General features: G+C 47.2%; 1 protein-coding gene across 3 annotated transcripts in view; it reads left to right on the top strand.

Annotated features, from left to right (window-relative positions):
- Window positions 1–11,932: 11,932 nt before the first annotated feature.
- KIAA1211L (KIAA1211 like) overlaps window positions 11,933–18,466 on the top strand; it is a 130,418-nt gene continuing 123,884 nt past the window's right edge. Inside the window, exons 1-2 of one of the 3 annotated variants that reach the window (XM_027554666.1) lie at window positions 11,936–12,006; window positions 12,167–12,305. The gene's annotated coding sequence lies outside the window, so the exon portion shown is untranslated. Of the gene's footprint in view, window positions 12,007–12,166; window positions 12,306–12,788; window positions 12,988–18,466 lie in introns of those variants that run through there. The other 2 variants (XM_027554668.1, XM_027554667.1) reach the window with 2 other exon arrangements.

The following is an 18,466-nucleotide window of genomic DNA, read 5'->3' as shown; positions in this document are numbered from 1 at the left end:
GTTGCGTGGCAGGTGGGATCTTCCTGGACTAGTGTTGAAACCATGTGCCCGCCAGCCAGGTTCTTAACCACTGCACCAACAGGGAAGTCCCTATCATACCCATTCTTGTGCATGTGTAGTGGCTTTGATTTGCATTTCCCCAGTGAATAATCATGTTGAACATCTTTTAATATATTTATTAGCCATTCATATAAAGAAATGACTGTTTAAATCTTGTGCCCACTTTTAATGGGGTTATTTTTTAAGGTAGCGAGTTATGAGTTCTTTTAATATTCTGCATGTAAATCTTTTATCAAATATATAATTTGCAAATATTTTGGTTGCTTTTCTATTTTTCTAAATTAATTTATTGGGATTCTAATGTCAGTTTACTGAACAGAGGTTCTGGTGATGTCTATGATATGTTACGGAGAAGGCAATGGCACCCACTCCAGTACTCTTGCCTGGAAAATCCCATGGATGGAGGAGCCTGGTAGGCTCCAGTCCATGAGGTCGCTAAGAGTCAGGCACGACTGAGCGACTTCACTTTCGCTTTTCACTTTCATGCACTGGAGAAGGAAATGGCAACCCACTCCAATATTCTTGCCTGGAGAATCCCAGGGACAGAGGAGCCTAGTGGGCTGCCGTCTGTGGGGTCGCACAGAGTCGGACACGACTGAAGTGACTTAGCAGCAGCAGCATGGTATGTTATGAAATTCTGAGATGAAGAGGTAGTTTTGGAAGCAAAATTCAGTGGCCCTGCTGCTTAGTGGCCAATACTTCCTCAAGATCATTTTATGCAATATTTATGTAATGTTTTGTATCCAGGAACTAAATAAGCCTGCTTTATATGCATTCATATAGTTCTATTAAAACATATCTGCTACAGTTGTTTCTGTACAATATGGTACAAAGAGTAAAACATAGTTTTAAATATTTTTTACATATTTACTTTTAAGTCAAATTTACTTAAAAGTAATATTTATCACTTTTTACTTTGTTGATGGTGTACTTTGAAACATGGAAGTTTATAATTTGTGATGAATTCCAACTTCTCTTTTATCACTTGTGACTTCTGGTGTCATATATAAGAGATCAGTTCGTAAATTAAGGTCACCAAGATTTAACTGTGTCTTTTCTGCTAAGAGTTTTACAGTTTTAGTCTTACATTATGTCTATGATTCATGCGAGGTAATTTTTGTGTATGATATGAGGAAGAATCTAAATCCATTCTTTGGCATATGAATACCCAGTTGTTCAGCAACATGTGTTGAAAAGACTATTCTTTTCTCATTGAATCATCTTAGCATTGTTGTCAAAAATAAATTAACCATGAGTGTTTATTTCTGTACTGTCAGTTCTGTTCCCTCAATGTATATGCCTGTCCATTGCCAGCACCACACTGTCTTGACTTCTGTAGTTTTGTAGAAATTCAGAATTAACTTTAAAAAACTGAGCTATGAAGTCACCTGGGTTGACATAAACTTCACAGCTTTGAAATGTCTTTGGAACATGGACTCCTGGATGTGTTTCTTGTGCATATCATGGCTCAGCAGAGCATCTTCTGAGAGGTTCATGGGGGCTCATGACTGACCTTCTTTGCGAGTTTTCTCTCCGTCATAGTCTGTTTGTGATGAGTGAGCAGAAATGTGTTAGTTTAGTGAAGTCTGCTCCCAGGTCACAAGGGAAGACAAGCCACGGGAGAACGCACCCCTTGTACCGCTTTGTATGGGGCTTCCCAGGAGGCTGTAGTGGTGAAGAACCCGCCTGCCAATGCAGGAGACACAAGAGATGCAGTTTCCATCCCTGGGTCAGGAAGGTCCCCTGGAATAGGTAATGGCAACCCACTCCAGTATTCTTGCCTGGAGAATCCCATGGATAGAGGAGCCTTGTGGGCTACAGTCCATGAGGTTGAAAAGAGTCAGACATGACTGAAGCAGGCATAGAAGCAACATGGATCAAACCATAGGCACCTAGATAAAAAAATACAGTCAATAGGACTTTCCTGGCGGTCCAGTGGTTAAAACTCTGCTCCCAATGCAGGGGGCACAGGTTCAATCCCTGCTCAGGGAACTAAGGTCCCACATGCTGCACGGTGCAGCCTAAAAAAAACAAAAAACAAGTAAAATACAATCAATAGAACTTTGAAATATATATGAAATAAATCAGATTCAAGACATGCAGAATAGCAGGAGATCATAGAGCTGGCAGTGAAATGATGAGCAGCTGCCTGGAGAGTTATCATGTCAGAAAGAGGCCCTACCATTCTTTGAAGAAAGTCATCAGATCCACTAAGGCCTTGCAAGCCCATACATCATTCCCACTTTCCTCTTTTTCCATGGAAACAACGAAGAAATTAGTCCTCATCCTATTTTCATTCCAGACACTATTTTTAGTGTTACCATTTGCTATAGAAACACTCCCTTCATTCTTTCACCTGAATGTCATCATTTCACTGACAGAGCCACAGAAGAGCTGCTCTGGCAGTTAGAAGAGGGTTGCCTTATGAACATGTTTTTGTTCTAACTCAAGCAAAAATAAGGAGCTGCCCAAACAGTGACAGTTAGAAAATCTGTCTGTAATTAAAAAACAAACAAAAAACCTCTATGGTGGATGAACCTAGAGCCTGTTGTACAGAGTGATGTAAGTCAGAAAGAGAAAAGCAAATACCGTATATGAATGCATATATGTGCAATCTAGAAGAATGGTACTGATGAACCTATCTGCAGGACAGGAATAGAGACGCAGACAGACAGGACAGACTTGTGGACACAGCAGGGGAGTGGGAGGGCGGGAGGACCTGAGAGGGGAGCACTGGCATATCTACACTACCACATGTGAAACAGAGAGCCAGTGGGATGCTGCTGTATAACACAGGGAGCTCAGCTCGGTTCTCTGTAACACCCTCAAGGGGTGGGAGGGAGGTTCAGAAGGGAGGAGATATATGTGTACTTAAGGCTGATTGGAGTTGTGGTATGGCAGAAACCAACACAACATTTAAAGCAATTATCCTCCAGTTATAAATTTTTAAAAATATGTAAAAAACCTCCTCTACATATTTATTTATATTTTATTTATATTTACAATCTGTCAAATGAATAAGATGCTGCTGTCAAAGAGTAAGCTCCTATTAAATGAACAGGAGTGTCTCTCATTTGTCCTACCAAGAAGATGAGCTCTCTGTCAAGTTTTGCTGGTGATTTCCAGAGATTCAGGAGGCTACAGAATCAGCAGAGGTAAGCAGGTGCTGTTAACACACCTGCCTTTAGCAAAGCCCAGCCATCGGCATGTAACCTTGGGCTGTTCTCGTCCCCTACAACATGAGGTTGAAGAGTCTGATCACTGAGATCCTGGACAGATCTCATCTTCCAAACTGGAATTCCAGTCACGTAGCACATCGTGCTGGGGAGGCAAGACCAGCCCCAGGGAAGCTTCATCTAAATGAAAGTCGTGAACTGCATTGGGTACTCAGAAACACAGCAGTGTGTTCATTGGCAGGAACGAGCGCTCTTATTCAGTGCCTTGCATTTATACTCCCACATTTGTTCTCCTTGCTTCTAAATTAGTCAGTGTAAAGACTTTTAAAAGATTAGCTGGTTGAAAGCCACATTTGCAAAAGGAGCTATGTGGGCCAGCACATAAATCAGATACATGCTTATTTTATTTCTCTAGGATAAAACCAAAAGAAAAGTAGTGGTTTAGAATTTTTCTTTCTAAGAGTAATTAAAGTTCTCATTTTTCTTATGGAAAATATCATTCTATATAAACACAGCATCAGCACCATGAGGGGTTCCAAAATAATCTTCCAGATTCATCCCCAGTCCAGAAAGCTGATATCTTTGGATAAGAAATTCTTTTGGGGTTAGAGTAAGGGTTAAGTATGAAAGTGCAGAATTTCATGGAAAATAACATAACTACTGATAAAAAACCAACAAAACTATGATTTTTAGAAGCTGTTACAGGAGAACACACTTTAAAAAAAGGGGGGGAATAATTTTAAAATAAATCTTATCACATTGGGGTGAAATAAAATGGAAAGCATTTTTGAGTTATCAGAAGATACTGTTGTGGACATTACTGAAAGGTCTATAAATTGCTGTCTGTGTATGCTTAGTTGCTCAGTCGTGTCTGACTCTGTGACCCCATGGACTGTAGCCCACAAGGCTCCTCTGTCCATAGGGTTTCTCAGGCAAGAATACTGGAGTGGGTTGCTGTTTCCTTCTCCAATAAATTGCTGATGGTATTCAAATGACTGCCCAAGGCTTCAAAATTTCAGATTGTCAGTGTTCCACATTTGCCGCCCCCCCACAAAAGTGCATGGAAGAGCCTTAGTTAAGAGTCTGAATCCTAGTTTGAATGATAACCTCCATTTAAAATATTAAGCTTGGAACTTCCCTGGTGGGCCAGTGTTAAGACTCCACACTCCCAGTGCAAGGTGCTCAGGTTCAATCCCTGGTCGGGACACTAGATCCCAATTTTAAAATTTTAAAAATATTAAGCTTATGCAACTAGGATTCAGTCAATGAAAGTCTAATGGGACCTCTTCTCTAGGCTGTGCCAGTGAGTAGGCATGGAGAAACAGACTTTCCAGCAAAAAGACAAGGGGATTCTAAAAAAATTGGGTATTAGTATCCTATTGTTGTAGTAACAGATTACCACAAACTTAGAGGTTTAAACAACACAGTTCAATGACTTTACAGGTCTGGAGGGCCTTACAGGTCTGAAATCTGCTGTTTGTCTCATTAAGCTAAAAATTAAAGGGGTCTGAAGGATTCTATTCCTTCTGAATCCATGAGGGGAGAATCCACTTCCTTGCCTTTTCCTTGAGCTTCTAGAGTCCACCTTTCATGGCTTGTGGCCCCTCCCTCCACCTTCAAGGTCAGCGCTATTGAGCTGAGACCATCTCAGGCTCCATGTCTCTGGTCTTCACTGCCTCCCTCCTTCCTTTTAGTACCCTTGTGATGATACTGGGCCCACCCAGATCATCCAGGAAAATCTCCCTATGTTGAGGTCAGCTTCTTAGCAGACTTACTTCTATGCCTGGTAACTTTAATTTTCTATGGAATAAAGAAGCAGAGCCATATGTTTGGAAGAGCGTGATGGGTGGTGCATGAGAGCGGTAAGAGCTATTGCTCTGAAGAACAGGAGAAGCTGCTGCCCAGGGATGAATGGAAGTACTGTTCAGTTGTGTCATTCAGACCCTACAGCCTAAGAAGCCTTCACACCCTGTGACTCAGTAGTGCCTTCGACCCATTCACAGCCACAGACCCAGGAACTCCTCTCTGGATCTCTCCTAAAGATATAAATGCAGACAAATTATGGACACACAGACAGATTATGGACAAGGCATTTGTCAGATAATTTTGTATTATGCTTTCAAACTGGAAAACATGCAATAGAGAGATAGTAAGATAAAGGATGACATATCTATCTAATGGAGAGCAGTCAGTTATTAAAAAGTAAATTTATGAACACTTGGTGACCACATGGGAAGATACTTACGTTATGATGTAGCTGAAAAAATGAAGACACAAAATTGTGTATTTGGCTTAATCTCAACGAGGCAGGAGACATCTGAGTCTGCAGGCTAACCCTAGTGTCTTTATATAAAAGGAAAATTGGAAGGAAAAATAATAAAATGCCAACAGCATTTTCAATATAAGAATTGAATTTCAAGATAAGAATCATATCTAGAATATATAAAGAATTCCTACTGCTATGTAAGTAAAAGATAGTCCAATAGAGGAGCCAAAGACTTGAGTAAGCACTTCAGAAATAGGATATCAAAACAGCCAATGAAAAGATGCTCGTCATTAGTTATTAGAGCAATGAAAATTAAAACCACAATGAGATACCACTACAACACTGGAATGACTAAAAGAGATTGACAATACCATATACACAAGGATGTGGAGAAACTGAAACTTGTGTGTTTATCACGGTCATGTGAAATGGTCCAACCACTCCAGGAAAATGTTTGGTAGTATGTACTAAAGTTGAACCTACATATGTCTTATGATCCAGGATTCCACTCTTGGATAATAACCAGCAAAACTGAGTGCTTATGCCCACCAAAACATATATGAGAATGTTAATAGCAGATGCATTATAACATACCAAGCTTGAAAACAATCCAAATGCCTAAGAAGAGTAGAATGGGTAAGTTGTGGTATACCCAAACAGTGGAGTACTATGCAGCAACGCAAAAGGAATGAGCTGATACAACATGGATGAATCTCACAGACATCATGTTGAATAACAGAAGTCAGATACAAAAGAAGACATACTGTGTCAGTCTACATATACCTATTCCTGAGCCTTAACACCACAGGTCACTAATCTGTGGTAATAGAACATGGAATAGTGGTTAGCTTAGGTGAGTACACTGACTGCAGAAGGGTACAAGAAAGCGTCCCAGGGTGCTAAGAATATTCTAGATCTTGATGTGGATGATGGTTGCATGAGAGAAATGATATGTAACTGAGAATTCAAGCTAAATACAGAGATGTGTGTCCTTTAGGTCAGTTATACAGGAGAAAATAAAAACAAGTCCAGATCCTGCAAACAACAGCAGCAAAAACCACTGGCAAGAGTTAGCCCACCCTGAGACTGTATACGTGAACCGTGAACTTCCAGATGTTCAAGCTGGTTTTAGAAAATGCAGAGGAACCAGAGATCAAATTGCCAACATCCGCTAGATCATGGAAAAAGCAAGAGAGTTCCAGAAAAGCATTTATTTCTGCTTTATTGACTATGCCAAAGCCTTTGTGTGGATCACAATAAACTGTGGAAAATTCAGAAAGAGATGGGAATACCAGACCACCTGACCTGCCTCTTGAGAAACCTATATCAGGTCAGGAAGCAACAGTTAGAACTGGACATGGAACAACAGACTGGTTCCAAATAGGAAAAGGAGTACGTCAAGGCTGTATATTGTCACCCTGCTTATTTAACTTCTATGCAGAGGACATCATGAGAATCACTGGGCTGGAAGAAGCACAAGCCGGAATCAAGATTGCTGGGAGAAATATCAATCACCTCAGATATGCAGATGACACCACCCTTATGGCAGAAAGTGAAGAGGAACTAAAAAGCCTCTTGATGAAAGTGAAAGTGGAGAGTGAAAAAGTTGTCTTAAAGCTCAACATTCAGAAAACGAAGATCATGGCATCTGGTCCCATCACTTCATGGCAAATAGATGGGGAAACAGTGGAAACAGTGTCAGACTTTATTTTGGGGGGCTCCAAAATCAGTGCAGATGGTGACTGCAGCCATGAAATTAAAAGATGCTTACTCCTTGGAAGGAAAGTTATGACCAACCTAGATAGCATAAAAAGCAGAGACATTACTTCACCAACAAAGGTCCATCTAGTCAAGGCTGTGGTTTTTCCAGTGGTCATGTATGGATGTGAGAGTTGGGCTGTGAAGAAAGCTGAGCACTGAAGAATTGATGCTTTTGAACTATGGTGTTGGAGAAGACTCTTGAGAGTCCCTTGGACTGCAAGGAGATCCAACCAGTCCATCCTAAAGGAGATCAGTCCTGGGTGTTCATTGCAAAGACTGATGCTGAAGCTGAAACTCTAATACTTTGGCCACCTCATGTGAAGAGTTGACTCATTGGAAAAGACCCTGATGCTGGGAGGGATTGAGGGCAGGAGGAGAAGGGGACGACAGAGGATGAGACGGCTGGATGGCATCACTGACTCGATGGACGTGAGTTTGAGTGAACTCCGGGAGTTGGTAATGGACAGGGAGGCCTGGCGTGCTGTGATTCATGGGGTCACAAAGAGTCGGACACGACTGAGTGACTGAACTGAACTGAACTGAGACTGTAAGATTTTATGAAACTTGTCATCCATGATAAATTTCTAGCAGAAGTGTAACCTCCCAGCTCCAGCTAATGCTAAGCCAGAATTATCAAATATCCCTGCGTCACTAAACCTGAAATACCTTCCTACAGATCAATGAACTGCCCAAAAGGATAAATATTATCTACATTAGGACAAAACATTCCATCTGGGAAAAAATCAGAATTCCCTGAACTTGTTCTGAACATAAGCCCACTTGGTCTCTTAACGTGACATCTAATTTACAAAATAAAATGTTTTGTACATTTATGAAAAAACATTCTGAACCACTGAAATAAAGGTATGATTTCAAGACAGAGCCTTTTGACTCTTGTATTGGTCTTGAAAATTGTTAATCACTAGTTAGAGCGAAAATGCACAAATGCATGAAGCTGCTTGATTGTGTGGACAAAAACGTACCCAACTGGGTGTGTGGTGGCCGATGATGCCATGTGAGCAGGAAGGAGGACAGTGAGGCAGTTCAATTCCACTTCTGTCATCAAGGCCCACCCAGGCAACGGGCTTGTTGTCATGAGAAAGTTGACATCTTTTTTGGCTAGATGGCTCCCGACTGGTCCTTGACTCCAATCCTCATCCGGCCCGATGCGGGGGGGCGGCGGGGGGGGTGTCTGTATTTTGAAACCCAAGGGGAAACAGGCAGAACAAGTGTCTTATGAAGACCCCAGAGCAGAAGCCTGGGGTGAAGCCGTTTCCTGCAGAAGAGTCTCTCGGTACCATCCTGGGCTACTGAGCCTGGCGCCTCTGGCAGACCCCCTTCTCCATCCCACCAGTGACAGCCCTCTGGTCTGTGATTATTCAGTAGAGAGCAGACTAGACTTAAATAATCTTTCTTTCTGAGATTCCAAAAGGTGCTTCTTCCTGAGAGTGGAGAATGGTGAATGTCCTTTCTTTTTAAAGCATTTTCAGTTTGCAGCATTAGGTACCATTGGTAGAAAGGTAGGCTTCCCAGAAGGCGCACTGGTAAAGAATCCTCCTGCCACTGCAAGGAGACACAGGAGATGCAGGAGACACCGATCCGATTCCTGGGTCAGGAAGATCCCCTGGAGGAAGAAATGGCAACCTGCTCAAGTATTCTTGGCTGGAAAATCCCACAGACAGAGGAGCCTGGTGGGCTACAGTCCACAGGGTCGCAGAGTTGGACACGACTGAAGGACTGAGTACACACAGCAGAAAGGCAGCCTATTCAGTGCCAGGACTGCAGACTGTGGGTTCAAATCCTGGCTCTGCCACTTCCTTCCTGCCTGACCTTGGGCACCCACCTTATTTCCCCACAACAGAGAGATGACAGCAGTGCCTCTTCTGTAAGATGGGATAATAGTAGGTCTTGTTTGATAGAAATGCATTCCCAAATGATATGCAACATATTCACTGATTGATACGGACCACTTTTGAAGTTTTTTAATGAATTTGTTACCATATTGTTTTTGTTTCATGTTTTGGTTTTTTGACTGTGAGGCATGTGGGATCATAGCTCCCCAACCAGGGATCGAACTCACACGCCCTTGCATTGGAAGACAAAGTCTTCACCACTGGACCACCAGGGAAGTCCTGAGATAGCACAGCTTTAGCTCTTTCTTTTGCCTTATCAGTGAGGTTCTCCTTCCCCAGGAGGGAGCGTTCAGGGATAGATGAGCGAGATTTTTCTGGAGTTCCAGAAAAAAAAAAAAAAAAAAACCAACCCTCTGCTCTTTGCTTTATGGTTGTCTGTGCAAGATTCCAGAAACTCTACGTGGGGGCTGTTTCCTTGAAACCGTTGGCAAATGGTTACTGACATTTTAGCCTTTTCTCAACCTGGCTTCAAGGTTTGGTCCAAGAGGCATTACAGAGGAAAAGAGCTCCCTTGAAGGGCACTGGAGGAGCTCTGGGGGCTGAGGAAGGGGGAGTGCATTCTTCCTTTCAACACTTTTAAAGCTTGCTCTACCAGGACCGGATATTTTCCCATTTTTCTAACATGTTCACAAAGTTCCCCTACCCTTTCTATTTTGGGTGTTGACACCATGTTCTTTCTCAGCCTTAACTAATCACCAGGAACTTTGGGTTTTGTCCTCTCAAAACCCCTAGGAACTTCAAAAGCCACCCACAGCACACACAAATAAAGCCAGAAGTTTAAGATACTACAGAAACAAATGAAATCCTTACTTAGAAAGGCGATTTATGGAGTCAGTAAATATTTAGGAGTTACAACAAATAAATGTAATTTTTAACAGCAAGGAGCAGAGGCTCAAGGTGGGAGAGAAGAAAAGGGGGTGCAGGCTTATTTGTAGTTGTTCAGTGTAGTTTGAGGATTCTCAAAAAAGCACACACCCCCCTAACTGAGTCCTTGTCTCTTATCTTCATGAGTCACCTGTCCATTGTGAGTGCAGGTTATTAAACTGGGGGGCTATAGACTGATTCACAATATATTTTTATTCCTTCCACACAGGAAATTTAAAGCACTTAACAGCAAAAGGGGTTTTTAAGAGAATGGTTTATTCCAAAGGGATTATACAAATTTTATTTTCATAAGTAAACTTCTCTTTATTTGCTCAAATAACTGCGATCTGTCTTTAACTTCTTTCTGTGCCCTGAGGTGCTCAGTTGCTTTCAGCGCGTCCAACTCTTTATGACCCCATGGGTTGTATGTAGCCCGCCAGGCTCCTCTGTACATGAAATTTTCCAGGCAAGAATACTGGAGTGGGTTACCATTTCCTCCGCCAAGGGATCTACCCGATCCAGGGACCGAACCCATGTCTCCTGCATTGCAGGTAGGTTCTTTACCACTGCACCACCTCGGAAGCCCCTTAACCTCCTTACCCTGCCTCTGACGCTTTTATTTGGGATTTTGCTCCAGTTAAAGCCAAGAGTGGAGAGAGACCCTTCCAAGCTTCTCCCCTGGCTCTTTGCAGATAGAGGTACAAACACGAGCTTCTTGGGTCTTCAGTGCCCGCAGGGAAAATCCCCAAACCCACCACCTAAAATGTGTTGCAGATTCCGAGTGTGCCCATATAAAGTCGCCAACATAGCTGAAGACTCAGACGTTGGTCATCAATCGATGTGCTACTAGCATGAGCTCTTCTAGCTGGCATGGAAGCTTCTCAAGGGTCAGCAGCAGTGGCCTCCGTTCCCTGTGGGTCACAATTCACGTGGGTCTTACCTCCCTGCAGGTTAAGCTCCCTGCTCTGTAGGCACGGGGCCGGGGCGGGGGCGTCTGGGGCTGTGTGACTGGCAGGCCCAGGCTTCTGGGCCAGCTCTCTGGTCGCCGCTGAGCGACCGTCCGAGGCCAGCACGTTTCCTTACCAATCTCCTTACCTGGACCGGCGGGTCTCCACAAGAAAGTAAGGAGAGGCTGCGAGGCCGCTGGCAGCCTTTCTTCCCCGTTTGCAGTGTCACAACAATGATTCATCCCACGAATTAGCCTGGAGACTCCCCGGACACACAAGGTTATATAGAAAACAACTTTTACTTTTACTCAAACACACAATTCCCACTCGCGGCGCCCTCCCTCCGGCCCGTGGCCGGCTTGGCGAGGCGGGTGATGAGCATCCCAAGCCTAGCGCCGTCGGGCAGCGGAGCCCTCAGGTGACCCCTGAAGACTAGGGTGCAGTCGGGGCCGCTGGGGCGCGGAGCGGGGGCACCTCGTCCACGGGACCGTCGGGGTCGTCTGGGGGAGGCGGGGAAGAGGGGGTACGCCAGGCCCTGAGCTCCGACAGCGCCCCCGCACGGGCCGGCTTAGGCGGGGTCTCCGTGGGCTGGTGAGGGGGCTCCCCGCCGGCAGCCGGGCCCGCGGGCGCCACCCCCACGAGCTCGCGGCCCAGCGCGGCCGGGCGGCGGGAGCGGCGCGCCGCGGGGAAGGTGCGCGCGGCGGGAGAGCGAGCGGAGCGAGAAGAGGGGAGCGGCGTCCGCCCCCGCCGTGCGGAGAGCCGCAGAGCCGAGCCGGCGCGCCCGGGCCGGGGAGCGCGCCCGAGGCCCGGCGAGCGCCAGCGCCGGCGCCGGAGGGTCGTGCCCGCGCCCGCGCCCGCGCCCGGGTCTCGGGCCCCCGACCGGCGGCGGCGGCGAGGCCGGGCGGCCACCTGCTGCGCCGCGTGAGGGCCGCGCGTCCGCGCTCCCGGGGCCCCGCCGCCCCCACCCCGCGGACCCAGAGCCTCCGGCGCTTCGCGGAGCCGCCCGCGCTCCCGTGCAGGTACCGGGGCTGGGACTGGGGCGGGGGTTTCGGAGCCGGGGACCCCCTCAGCCACGCGGACGGAGCGCCCTCCCCGCGGCCGAGTCCGGCCGGACGCGCTCCCCCAAGTGCCCGAAGTTTCCCTTTGCTGACTTCGCCGGACTTAACTTTGAATCGTGAGGTGACGCCTCAGAAAACACACGACGAGGGGAGTCGGTGTGTCCGGGGGAAGTTGTTGGTGGACGAAGTGTCGGTGCCTTCTGGCGCCAGAGGCCGCGGCAGGGGAGAGGAGTGGACGGTCGTTAACTCTTCTGCTTCAGGTAATGCTTTATTTGTTATACACGTTTTAGGCTTTGGTTGCCATTGAGGGGTTCTGGGGTTGATCTAAGAAATGCTCACATTTTTAATCAACACCTATTTGTTGAACGGACGTTTCCTCTCAGATGGGGCGTTAATACGAGGTGAACAGTGAGCAAAGCCTGAGTGGTTACTCCAGTGGACTAGTTACCAACCAGGCTTTGGCTTTGGAAATGCAAAGTGTAAAGGAATACCACCGTTGGGGTTAGACTCGTGTCGGTACAAGCGGCAGCTGGCACGGTGTCCCTGCTGAATACTTAATTTTGAGCCATAAATCTATCAAGTGGGAGACGAGCAGCTGTGTGAGCCTCTGAGCGCCCACCCCACACCTTCCTCAACTGATAGCTTAAAATATCCCCACTCCCTATTCCAGCCGGCACGCTTCCTTCATTTACATAATTCGGGCACGTGACCGTGGAATAGAATCTGTTTAGACCCTGGTCTCCCTGGAGCTCACACCTGGGATGATGGAGCGCCGTGATCACTCCTTAGAGCCATGTGAGGCGGTAGGATTGTGGGGAGCAGCATTTCTAGAGTCTGTGCAGTCACATCAGCGGTCCCTGACTGTGGGGCCTGTGGAGGACTGAGCGGGGCTGGTTTCTTCTCTCTGCCCCAGTGTTGTGCTGAGCCATATTGGAGGCTAAGGTAGAAGAAAAATCAGTACTACAGATCCTGTCTTTATTTAAAACTGTGATGTGTTTTGTGCAGTGTGGATTCTGTGTTCATTTTGATGTTTTGAAACAGTCCATTGTACCGTTTGTCTTCAGGAGTCTTTGGTACTCCCTGAAATGTTGTGCCTGGAGCGAGGGCCTCCCTTGGTCCAGACTTGCCTCCTGGTCAAGTTTCTTAGCTTCTCTGAGCAGCTGTCCTCAATGAACAAATTAAAAAGTGGCACCTGCAAGGCTGCTGCCCGGCTCACACACAGCATATGGCCACTGCGTGGGACCAGACCCCTCGGGCTCAGGGAAGGGTGGGTGTCCTATTCATATTGTTGTTCAGCTTGGTGATCTTGAGCCGGTCACCGAAGCTTGATGAGTCTTGGTTTGACTTAGCAGAAAGGGAGTGCCGGTCGCCAGCTCAGGGGGTTAAATGAGACTGTGGGTGAAGGTGCATTGCCCTCTGGAGGGTAAGTTTTCTGAGGTGGCACAGTAGGCTGGGTTTGCCTGGGCAAGCTTGCAGCCATCCGCTCTTCCTGGGGAGGTTAGCTACGTGCCTGTGCACAGACACGCTTATAAGCTCTGCTTGTGTTGCATGGAGACCCTGAGCCTTTCGATCCGAGTGGAGATGTTTCTTGCCCGGGGTTTATTGTGGAGGGCTGAAGGTCACCAGCCTCCTCCTTGGGATGTGCAGAGTTTTTTAGGTCAACTTACATTTTTAGGTGAACTTAATTTCGCTGCCCTGAACAAGGGACTTTGGCTCCCTTTTGATATGTCTAGTCCTAGGTCCTGATTGTGATTTTCCTGAGCCTAATTCAAAGGATTTTATCTGAGTCGGTATCTAGCTTAAAGCAGCTTAGTCCCCGGAAAGTCAGTCTCCGTCTCTCCAGGTCACTGTCTGGGGCCCACTCTCTGGGGCAGGTAGTCTCTGGGCTCCAGGAGAAGGTTGCAGCACTTCAAGGTGTGGGGAGCGTGGCTTCTTGCTGTCATCTGATGGGTTTCCCACCACTGAGCCTCCTTTTCCTGTTTCCATTGAGCATTGTCCAGCCAGCTGTCCCTGGAGTGAGGCCACAGGCTCCTGCATCTGGCCCTGAGGTCTCCTCACCCTGTGTCTTCAACAGGTCCCTGCTGGGCATCTGGGAACCTGCCCAGTTTGTGTGGAATAGCCCTAGTCTGAGCGGTCCTGTGTTCCTAGCCATAAGCAGGACAAACTCCCCCCAGCCTTCCATGTCCCTCTCAATCCCCTGGGGTTTTTCTTCCCTCACTAACCTCTCTCTTCCAGGCTGGGTGTAAAGGGGCTGGGGGCTCCAGGTTCCTCTCTCCCTGTATCGGAAGAGCTTTCTTTTTTTGACATGAAAGGCAGAAATCTTTCTTAGGTTGTATCTCCTGTCCTCTGGACATGGGGGCTTAGAGTAAAGCTCTTGATGTGTAGAGGGAATTTCAGCAACTTGTATATCTTAATTCCTCCCCTCCCTGGAGAAACCAGATGCACCCTGGAGATGTGGGAAGGAAGCTGGGGGGCAGCAAACTGGGGAAACAGACCAGAAATTCCCTTCCCCCATCCCCCCGTCTTCTGGGCAAGTCAACCTCCATTATCTGCCCTGGACTTCTTATTACCTGAAAAAGACCGGAAAGACTGTAGGGCCTGTTGGAGTTACCAGTCAGGGATGGGGAGGAGATGGGGAAAGAGTAGCTTTGAAGCTTTGGTGGTTGGAGGACAGAAGAGTTGTCTGCCTACACACTCCGAGCCCAGCGCAGTAGACCAGGTTCATATGCTTTGGTGTTTTCCAAACGATCGTGCTGTTTATGCCGCTGCTGCTTCATCATCAGAACGATCCACTGTAAGCTTGGCATTTATCAAAAGCGGCAGGAAAAATACCGAAAAATCCAAGTTGTAATTGATTTTTCAGGATCCTTAGGAATTGTTTGGAGAACTTGATTAGCCCTTCACAAGTCCTGGGTTTTGTTCACACTTTGTGGGTAGAAGGCAAAGTGGTCAGGGAGGGCTTCTCAGAGGAGGAGGGACTTTAAGTAACATTAAGACTCAGCCACATGTGAGATTAAAGAGAACTTCCCATGGGGAGGACTTCTTCTTCTTTTTTTTTTTTTTAACTTTTTAGTTTGTATTGGGTTATAGCTGATGAACGATGTTGTGACGGTTTCTGGTGAACAGCACAGGGACTCATACATATACATGTATCCATTCTCCCCCAAACTCCCCTCCCACCCAGGCTGCCAAATAACATTAAGCAGAGTTCCCTGTGCTATACAGTAGGTCTGTGTTGGTTAACCATTTTAAATATAGCATGTGTACCTGTCCATCCCAAACTTCCTTACTATCTCTTCTTCCCACTGGGAAGGACCTCTTGAGTCCATAAAGACAGAAGACTCCCCAGGAGTGGTCTTTTGGGGCTCACCTCTTAGTTAACTCTTCCTGGTGTCAGGCTTATCCCTTTTGTTGTCAGGGTACCTGTATCTGTACATTGGACCATAGTCACGGTCAGCATTCTAAATGCCTGGCATTTTCCCCCAGCTGAATGGAAATCAGAGGAATTCTCATCCAGTCCTGTTATTCTCAGTTATCTGCACCCGGAAGCGCATTTCAAAGTTTCAGGTCAGGTAAATGGTCCTTAAGGCACGTCGATGATTCTAAGGAATTACTGTAGCATCCTTTGTATTGCTTTAATATGCTATGACCCATAACCCTGAGCTCAGCAGGACACTAACCAGTAGATCCCAGGGAATGGTCAGCGAATTTAGTGGCAGATTGACAAGAAATGATCGGACAGGGGTGGCCATGCAACCAGGGACACCCCTACCTGTGTCGGCTCCTTGTGGACACTGGCACTGTTCCTGTGCAGATCTGGGTAGGAAGAGCTCCCAGATATGTTTCTTATGATTAAGCTGTCTGTGAAAGAAATTGCTAAAGAGCCTTTTGAAAGGTGAGGAGTAGGATGTTGTTTATTTGCTCAAGTGTCTTCCTAGCCCCGGTGTGGGATGGGCTTTTGAATGTATGAAGTTTGAGAACTTCTGGAATACCCACTCACCTCTGGGGTCCAGACAGTAGTCTCTTTTTTTTTTTTTCTGTCCCCAGATTCTCACATCTGTGGGAGGCAGCAGAAGCCTTAGGTCAGGTGTGCGAGTTTCCCAAGAAATTACTCTCAGAATGGCTGGCTTGAGTTGGGGGTCGTGAAAATGTGAGAGGTGTTTTGCTTTCTTAAAGCAAGTGGTCCAGTTGAGGGGGGCAGTCAGGGCTCTGGTTTCCACTCTGCCACCTAGAGTCCCTGTGACCCCATAGCATGGGGGTGGGGATTCACGCATACCAGCATCACTTGAGATCCTGTATCAGCGGAGAAAATGCCTCATGAATTATTTGTAGTGGTTACTCTACCATTGTCTTTCTTAATAAGCAAAAAGGTATTTATTTTGATCCCTGATTAGGACCCCCTAGGGGCTTCCCTGGTGGCCCAGATGGTAAAGAATCGAACTGCAATGCAGGAGACCTGGGTTCAATCCCTGGGTCAGGAAGATCCCCTGGGGAAGGGAATGGCAACTCACTTTAGTATTCTTGCCTGAGGAATTCCGTGGACAGAGGAGCCTGGCGGGCTGCAGTTCATGGGGTTGCAAAGAGTCACACGGACTGAGCGACTAACACTACTCACATAAGACCCCCTGATAAAGGATCCTAAAGCAATGAAGGGTCTGAGAGCTGATGGTGATCCAGGACAACGAGCAGGTCTGCTGTGTAGAGCACTGCTGAGCAGGGCTAGTGGTAGAGGTCCTGTTGGGAATTACCTTATTGTGCTCGGTTGTGTCCGACTCTCTTGTGACCCCATGGACTGTAGCCCGCCAGGCTCCTCTGTCTGTGGGATTTCCCAGGCAAGAATACTGGAGTGGGTTGCCATTTCCTCCTCTAGGTAGGAAATGAGCTTGATGCAGTTTCAAGTGAGGAGCCAGGGCAGAGAGAGGGGACAGGTAACAGAGGTAGGGAGCGTGCAAGCAGGTGGGATCTGCCCGGCTCCTGAGCCCCAGGGCACACAGGGCTCGCATGCTCTGTGTCCCTCTGCAGTGTCAGCTTTTCCCGCTAACATGGTTACAAGTACTAGCAGCCAGGCTACTGACAGGAAGTGCCCTGGACCAGTCACCCCCTGCGCCCACACACGCATACACACACTTGTTCTGCAGGCGAGATGCAGGGCCAGTTTTGCCCTGCCGCATCTGTGGCCGGCTGATGAGCATGACAGACGGTGGTGGCTCAGAGGACCACGTTGCATGTCGCCCGTGGGTGACGGAATTACAGTCCATATCAAGGCCCTGTCGTATGTTTAGTCTCCTGTGGATGAATATATTGTGAATATTTAGTACCTTTTCAGCACTGAGTGTATCATGAATATTTACTGCCCAGTGACCTGGGTATATTTAGCATCTCATGAATATCAGGTGTCTGTCCGTCCTTCCACACCTCCCTATGTTGCATGCACACGTGCTCTCCTTACTGAGTGTTTGTCTCTACTTAACCTATCTTATGAGAGTCCTTCATCCTGTTTACTGTCCTTTCCGGACACGCTGCTCCGAGCCTGTGCAGACTGCTCTCGGCTCGGCTCTTGCTCTATGTGCAGCTCTGGGGCCAGGCACAGCCTCAGTACCTCATGGGTGCTGGGGCAGGTGTAGTGGGCGTGGGGGCTCTGACCTGGGTCACTTGAGTTCCCTTCAGGGCTCTGCAACCCATGTGGCAAGTGCAGCGAGCTGGTCTCCACTGGCACCGGCTCTTCTAACCTGGGTTGGATACTTCACTCCTCACCCCCATGTTCCATCAGCTTGCCTGCTTAATTATTCATTCTTCCTCCCACCATGCTCCCCAAGGAGTGGTTGTTGTTCAGGCGCTCAGTCGTGTCCAACTCTTCATGACCCCATGGACTGCAGCACGCCAGGCTTCCCTGTCCTTCATCATCTGCCAGAGTTTGCTCAAATTCATGTCCGTTGAGTTGGTGATGCCATCGACCCACCTCATCCTCTGTTGCCTCCTTCTCCTCTTGCCCCCAATCTTTCCCAGCATCAGGGTCTTTTCCAATGAGTTGGCTCTTGGCATCTGGTGGGCAAAATGTTGGAGCTTCAGCATCAGTCCTCCCAATGAATATTCAGGGTTGATTTCCTTTAGGATTGACAGGTTTGATTTCCTTGCTGTCCAGGGGACTCTCAGGAGTCTTCTCCAGCACCACCATTCGAAAGCATCAATTCTTCAGCCTGGTAGCAGGAACTTTCTCTTGGGTTCTCCTGCGTGGAAGATTCATGACTTAGAAGCTTCAGTGAGAGGAGCGGGAGGAGGATGGGGTTTGTTGGAAGTTTAACCCCACCCACTCAATGTCTGAACCTGCACCACTCCACCTGGTGATCCACCCTCCTTGCCCTGGGGTCATTTCCACAGGGATAGACTCAGCCCTGTGTATTTGGTGTGTTGCTGGGTGTCA

The sequence above is a fragment of the Bos indicus x Bos taurus genome, chromosome 11 (assembly GCF_003369695.1).
Source record: "Bos indicus x Bos taurus breed Angus x Brahman F1 hybrid chromosome 11, Bos_hybrid_MaternalHap_v2.0, whole genome shotgun sequence".
In the NCBI taxonomy this organism is placed as follows: domain Eukaryota; kingdom Metazoa; phylum Chordata; class Mammalia; order Artiodactyla; family Bovidae; genus Bos; species Bos indicus x Bos taurus.
Note: the sequence above shows the minus strand (reverse complement) of the source record. Positions and strands in the feature narration are given on the sequence as shown.